This window comes from Chrysoperla carnea, chromosome 5, assembly GCF_905475395.1.
Source record: "Chrysoperla carnea chromosome 5, inChrCarn1.1, whole genome shotgun sequence".
Classification (NCBI taxonomy): Eukaryota; Metazoa; Arthropoda; class Insecta; order Neuroptera; family Chrysopidae; genus Chrysoperla; species Chrysoperla carnea.
In genome coordinates this window covers 32,174,729-32,183,388 of record NC_058341.1, presented here as the reverse complement: position 1 = coordinate 32,183,388, position 8,660 = coordinate 32,174,729, and positions in this window count along the sequence as shown.

Here is an 8,660-nt window from a genome sequence, read left to right as displayed (position 1 = left end):
TCGTTTCTTAATGGTAATAAAAAAAACTGGAAAAAACTGAATAAACAGAATCTAAAAATTGGAAAAACACATCATTTATCTATGGAGATAATACTCGTTTTATGTACTATAAAAAAAAGGTTTGTACAAATATTCAGTTTATTTCGTTAGATTCCGAGGTTGAACTCCTTTCTTGACTAACGTGATAAAATTCGTAAAATTTTTCTGCTTTATTATTTGACAATTCAAGTCAATCGAATGAAAAATATCGCGGTCTTCTTCCTAATATTTCAACGAAACTTTTGTATTATCAAAACAAAGGTTTGTACAAACATTCCGCTTATTCCGTTAGATTCCGAGGTTCACCCCTTTCTTGACTAACGTGATGATCAGTATGTATAACGATGGCTATCGTATACCCTTAAGCCAGTGCTGGACAGACTTTGGTGTACTCTTTATGGCTTTTAATTAACAAGAAAGATATATTTCGAAGTGTTATAAATAGTTTAAATACAGCGTTTAAATACTACCTGATTAGAATCTAAAATTATAAACAGAAAATAGTTTACTGTTGTTAAAAGAATTACAAGAGGAATTTTAATTTACTATACACATGCCAATGAGAAGATTTGGGGAAGGGGAAAATGTTTTTGGGGATAGTTTTGTTTGGTTTATATATTATTTTAATAATGGAAAAGACCATTGCTTTTCAGTTTATAAAATTAATGAAATAAATATAAAATTATTATATTTTACCCCAGATAAATGATTTAATTTTTAAATAAATAATTAGTTGAACTCTGTATTTGCACTGAGTGAGTCTCACCTCAGAACATACCACTCTTGCTTACTCTCATTGGAGAATAAGAAAATTACCTGGAGTGCTTACTAAGTATAAAGAGTAACCGGTGCCCATAAGTGCCTTAATCTTAAGCCACCCAGTATTTGCATAGTACCTTTCAATTTCACACATAAAAAAAAAGCTCGTTTAATTATACCCCATATTTCAATTTATTTTACAACACTTTTATTATTATTGGTTTTTGTTTCGTATTTTATTTATAAAATATGTATCGATCTAAACCCAAGGGCATTCTAACTAACTGTGTGTGTATGTATCTATTGTAACGAAAACGTATTTATTTAAAATATACAACGAAAACGAGGGCAATGTTATAAAATCAAATTTAACACTATTTGGGTTTGACCACTGATAAGAATGTCACCACAATTTACATTATAATATATCGTATATTGCCAAATCTGATATGCTAATCAAATGGTAGGTACTGGTACGGACAATTAACAACAAATTAGAGTATGTACGGTTTGTATGGTGTTCAAACACTTCCGTTTTACTATGATATGTTGTATGTGTTATCTGTAATAGATATTTTAGTACCTCATAGATTTATGTAACAAATTATCCGGATATAATCCTGTTCGAATGTTGAAATATCTATCCAGGATAATTTTGTTTGTGTATTGTAAACAAATCTAAATAATTCAAAGAATCTTATTATATATTATTAGCTTTTATCGCGTGATTTGGAAGAAGGGATATTATTTACGAATAAACTCCATGCAAAATGGAAAATATGACTTAAAATTAGTGGGTTTCAAAAAAAACCATTCAGATCGGAGAAAATTTATCCAAAATATCAAAATAAAATTTTTGTATACTCTATGACGTCATCAAAATCAAAGAAATTTTATTTTTATTTTTCATATTCATATTTTTTCCAATTTTGATAAATAAAATATGTAAGCGGACTAATTTTGGGTCATATTTTTCAAATTTGTAATCAAATTTAATGTATCGTTGATAAATTTCAAAATTTCACTATCATGGCTTCCACACTTGGCACAGGTATTAATATTAATGAGTAAATTACATGAAAAATGGAAAATATGACTCAAAATTAGCTAGTTTCAGAAAAAAAGTTTATTCAGATCGGATAAAATTCACCCAAAATATCAAAAAAATTAATTTTTTATACTCTATGACGTCATCAAAATCAAAAAAATTTAATTTTATCCTATCATAGTCAGATTTTATAGAATTAAATTATTTGGACATAGGCAAAAAGTGAGTTTATTTATGGGCGTTAATTTCCTATAGTATTGATGTCTATAAACATTAAAAAACTGTTAACTGGTGTACTTAAAGTGTAATTTTCAAAACTTAATACCAACTTAATAAAAATAAGAAAAATCGTTTTTGTAAACATTTTTTTTAAAATTTATAATGAAAGCGTTAGGAAATCCAAATATCTTAATATATATATTTCTTGTGTGCGTGTGTATGTAATTGAACTCCTCCTAGACGGCTGGACCGATTTTGATGAAATTTTTTGTGTGTGTTCGTGGAGATTCGAGAATGATTTAGATTTACAATTTGGTCCAGTACAACTGTTTTTGAGGGCTCCGTACCAAAAAAATGAAATTTCATTAAATGGTGGGAGCGCATATAAATCATATCACATTATGTATACTATGTGTACTATGTATTTTTAATAGTATTCAGGTATTGTCAATAGGCATTTATTAGAGCCATATGCGAGCGCAGCGAGCTCTACTATCAAAGGTCAGGCCAAAGGTCGAAGGTCAGGCCACTCCAATAAATAGGAGTTAAATTGGGGTTTAGCGGATGGGTTTAGCGGACAGGCTAAACGTAGTATAGGTATTCATGAATTGGAGTTACGTTTTTACGGGACAACGTCCGTCGGGGCCGCTAGTATCAATATAAAAATTCAAACATTTTACTCTTCATAGTGCCTTTTTATAGGTTTATCATTTATCTCTACAAAACTAAGAAAAAAGAGGGTGATTTTCAAACCACTGATCAAACCTCGATGCAATCTGGGATCACAATTACCCCACAAACAAATATTTATATATTTTTACCCTCCGGTTATCCCATGGCAAAATTATTAACGCAATAACAACCGTCTTTTTTTGGGCTTACAAAAAATTTTAAAAATTTGATCTTCTTCAACATCATGTTAATCAATTTAAAGGTATCAAACCATTCCCTTTACCTCCCCTTCTGCTGGATAAATGTCCCCACGGATTGTATGAAATAAGCAAACATACTACTTTCGTGTGTTTCGTTTTGGTGCTTGTTTTTTTAAATTCCATATAGAATATAAAATAAGTTTTTGATCGTATCACTACACAAAACTAACATTTAAATAAATTATTTGAATTTTTTATGAAAGTATGTATAACGCCAACATATACAGGACGATTTATCATACAAAATATTATTTTCTTCTTATACGTATGGCAGACTAGTGGGAGAGCTGAGTGAGACATTTTAGATCAGGTATTTGAAACTCCTTCGAAACTTTTAAAATACTTCTTCTATGAATACGAAGTGAACTCCTGAAAGAATTTGTCCAATCCACAAATTTTCTAAAATAATTCCTTTTTTTTGTTTTTTAATTATTGTTTTATCCTCAAATTTAATATTTGAGAAGTTGAAAAATCAAAAAACCAGATTAGTTTATTGGTTTTAAAACCAAACTAGATATTTGCAAAATGTAGTTTGCCAAAAATCCAAAAATATATCTAAGGCATTTTGAAATTTTAATACAGCCATCTTTGTTATTAAAAATTTAAATTTTCAAAAAGTCAGATCATTTTTGTGGAATTTTCTATGATCGAAAATGTTATTTATGAGTGCGAGTGAACAGCACTATATAGTAAGTAGTACCAAATATCAACTATTATTTTCTGTTGTAAAGGATTCTAGCGAGAAAAATTTGTTTTTTTATTCGTTGCTCGGTCAAGGCACGACTCAAGAGTTTTATGAAATGTTTGAAGCTTATGTCTTGAACACCTACAAAGCTGTTATAAAGCTTGTAAATCTATAAAATTAAGAACTGAAAGCTTGCTGCATTTAGAAACATCTTTCGTATAAATTATTTGATTGAGATCCCTTTTAGCAAATTTCTCATTTATAAAAAATATCTTTTTTGGCGTTGTTTCAGCGACGAAGAAATTTGAGAAAAATTTGATCAAATTGAGACTATTAAGTAGATGTCAAAAACATTGTTTAGTCTTGGTATTAATGTATATAATTACATATTTATGCTAAATTCGCACACTTCATTCACTAATCACTGACTGACTCTCTGACTCAATGAATGTATCACTTTATCTTTATGTTCGGAATGGTCTAGAAGATGGCTAATAAGACAGGCATTCAGAAAACCATGCCTTGAAAATGGTGGCTCATTTTTTCAGACGGTTGGTAAAATTTTCTATAATACTGTAATTCTAAGCCTAAAAACCTGCGATGGAAAGAAACATAGAATAAGTCGTAGTTACGCCGGTGTAATAATATGAAGCTTGGCTGGCAATAAACAAAGCGGTGAACGTAAAGAGAACTTAAAGAATGCTATATGAAAATGGAAGCGCATATAAAAAAAAAAAATTTTGAACTTGCTGACACTACCTGCTTAAAGATCCTTGGAAGAACCTCGAAAACTATTAGCCTCTCTCGATACTCCTAACTTATGTAAATCGATTACTCTCATAAACTATCAACATTTCAAGAGTTTCAAGTTGATATACATTCAAGTGTTTACATGTTAGTTATTCTCCATCACTGAAAAGACAACACTAAAATAAGTCATAAAATAAATAAGAACTGAAATAAATCGATTGTTTTAAACTAGTTTTCTTTACTTCTGAGAACTTTTATTTGCAAATTATAATATTTCATGTTTATCTATACAGAGTGGGCAGAACAGTGTATGATTTGGAAAACGCTGCAAAACAAAAAACCCATTAATTTTTCCACATTAGTTACTTACAATCTTAAAATAAAAAAGCATTTAAAAAATTACATTCATTGTTTTTTTGTGTAAATACAGTACAATCTCACTAATCCGCCACTATTAACAACCAGAGGGTGTCGTATTATTGTAATTTTCGGACAACTGGAATGTACAGAAAATTTCACAATAAATATCATCACTGGCACGAAAATCTTCTTTTTTGGAGATTATTTACCTTTTATAAATTTTTTATTGGACGTATTGGTCTACTAAAGTGTCGGATTACGTTTTCTAAGGATCATCTTTAAATCGTGTATATGCATTCTCGTCAATGCCTTAGAAGCAGGTAGAGTTTTTAATACCTCTTACAATGTTAAATTTTTATATTTGATCTGTTGAAGTTTTTAACATTTTAATCCTAAGAGTTTTTAAACGTATGCTTTATAATGTAAGAAAGCTAATTTTATTAAGATTAATTTGAAAAACTAATATTTATTAATTCAAAGCATGACAAATATTTTCTTGAAAACAAAATTGTAAAAGCGAAACTCGTTTTTCCATTAATTACATTTAAAGGAAGGAAATTAATGTGTTTTTCTCTAAATCTTAGGCAGCAATAGATATTTCTCAAACTATGGTATATAACGAGTTCTAACAGAATCCACCTTCAAAATTTGAAACATAAGTCTCAAATATTTTCATACACTTATTTCTTTGGGAAGGTATTTAATAAAGTAAGAATAATTTATAAGTCGGGTCGGAAAACTTGCAACATTTTGTGTAAGTTAAGTTGTAAAGAAATGTATCAGGAAAAAAATAAACTGTAACTGGATTACCCATTATTCATATTTGAAGCACCGAAAGAACGCAACTGATAAAAGGTGTTTCAAATATATACGCCATCTTACTGGACTAATTTTCTTTAAGTAATTTTACAATTTCGGTTGTTAATTAAATGTTTTTATGCGGATTTTAAGATATTTGGAAATATTGATAAATTTTCGTTTTAAAAATCGCACACTTCTTTGCCTTACCCTGTATTTTGTAAGACATTTATATCCAAATAAGCTCTGAATTTTATGGAGAAGATATTCATTGATAGGTTGTTGTTATATGAATAAAAGTATATTATATTACCTTACGAAGTATCAAATGTATTCATTGGACGTTTAATATATACAATGGGATGTAATTTATTGATAAAAAACTATAGAAAAGAAAATATTACGTGAGGTTAATACATAATACAATATATCTACTCTATCGTTATACAATTCTTTTTTCACCAATTTTTAAACCAGCTTAGTATTTGTATCAATGTTAGATTTTATGTTTGTTTACCAAATTTAAGAAAAAAACCGGAATCACAAATAAATTTCCGGAAATGTATTTAAGACGAGGATATTTTTTGATTTATCTTAATTCAACCTTGAACTTCAATTTAACATTATTTAAAAGGAAACTTTATATCTATAACTTATGTTATAGCTATAAACTTCGACCTTATAAAAATATAAATTTTTTGTAAAATACATTTTTCAAAAAATAAAAAAATTCTGTAGAATTTTCATATAAATCAGATCAAGTTGCCAATTTAAAGTTTTTCTCTACTTCTCACCATTTTGAGAAATTGCTACACATTCTTTCGTTTACATACAAATAGATTGCTTGAGAAATTCAATTCTTGCCGAATTAATCGGATATTCGAAGATATATTTCGCATAATAAATAAAGGATCATTTTTTTAATTCAAAATTTTCTATTAATTATTGATTTAATATTATTTCTATCTCTTATGTATACTCTGCGTCACAAAATCTGCTCTAGTTGATTTTCCATTTTTATTAATTCAATAAAAATTTAAAGGTTTCTAAAATTTGTTTTAAAATTTTAAGGATTCTTATGACATGTATATGTATATGTATGACATGTATTCACCAAATATATTTTAGGGAAAAAAGTAAGGCACCTTTTTTACATTTTTTCTGTCCAAACTTTGTGACGCAGAGAGAGTATATGTTTAATTAATTTTTAGCCTATGTTTAATTTTAAAATAATTCTAAACATCAAGATCAAATTTAACATGAGAGGATCATATTTGAATCCAAAATATTTAACGTCAAATAATTCGAATGTCCAATAAGTCATTGTATAGCAAAGAACCGCCATTTCGACAATGAAACGATGAATTTGGAAAAGGGGCCAATACCAAATTCGGATTTAATGAAAAAAGCAAAGTCAAAGTTGTATTTTAGAATTAATCATAAATTTTGAAATTTAAATTATTTACTTTCAAAATTTATTTTTGGTTTGTAATTTTAATTTTTAGTTCTCATTTTAAATGTTTAAATAAAGTGATAAAATACACGAATATCGTTGGCCTATAAGGATCACGCTCATTAGCCAAACACTAGTCATCTGATAGGATCTGATTGACCGATGTCACAAAATGTTAGATACTTGGAAAAGTAAAAATTGAACACACACCAAATCACCAGTGTGCAAACCGTCATCAAATTTAGCAACGACTTACATACTTCAAAATCGAAATATCCAGTTCTAATTTATTAACTTTGATAACATTTATATTCCCTTAAAGTTGATTATCAGATTTTCTTTCGATTTTTATTGTTTAAACGTTTCTTCATTCAATTCAATCTGATGTCCTTCTGATTTGTTTCGAATCGAATTTGCATAATTTGTATAAACTTACTATACACAAGTATTCGAATGCAGCTATCTATCTATCCATCTATATTTCTAATATACATAAAATACTAATTCAATTTCGTACTATGCGCCAATAGTCAGTACTATTTCATTTGTGGTTTCAATTTATTTTTGAAAATGGAAAATGGTTTTTTTATGAAATTTAAAAAAAAATGGTGCAATTGCAACAGCACTTTATATATAACGACCATTTTGTTATGGTGAAAAATATTTTCAAAGATTAAAGAAAACAATTTCGCTCCGAATCAATTTTTTCACCTCATAAAAATTGTGGCTAATAAATTTGGTAGTATTTAACTTTGGTTATTCTAGGAAATTGCAAGTTTCTCGTTCTAAACGTAGTATTAGAACCAGAAAAGAGTATAATTGGACTTTGAAGTACTAATATTGCAAGGTTTGCACTTATGTATCTATGTCCACGGTGCAATCAGAGACATTCTCAACCCATTAATGACTTAACGCCAAATATAATGACAATTTAAACTACCTCTGAACTGCATCTTTCGATGGTACCAATACATATATGATTCCAAGAAATCGATGCTTTGTCTAAGATTCCAAGAAATCGAAGGCTCATTACATATGTACCATTATCATTTCAACATCGATGTTTCAGAATAGAGCCGTCACATTGCCATCTTCTGTATATTATTAACGAAAGATAAGTGTTTCTCTTTCCACTCGATCCGCAAATAAGAACCGGATTCTATATTACGATTTTTCTATGTTCTCAGAAGCTGGAACAATAATTACTCAAGAAAGAAATCATTTAAGGTATTTCCAGCATGTTATTCGCAGTTCCTATGTCAAAGCTATGGTAAAATTTTTTTTTCGACAGAATTTAACGAGAAATTAAATTCAAGAACTTAATAGGGCTTATTAATATCTGAAATTAATATCTGAAATTTTTTTTAACATTTTATTTTATAAACATTCCTTTCAACTCTTCTATTTTTTTCAATTGTATCGAGATAATTTTTAATATCGTAAAAAACAACTGATAAGACAGTGATTTTTAGCTGATGATCTCGCGATCTAAACGATCAAATTTCGGGACCTCACAGCTGACATTATTCGGAGGCTATGAAAAATAAGCCAAATCTGCCGACATACCTCCTGGAAATAATTGAATGGAATCAAGCTTATGATAGTTAATATTGCATT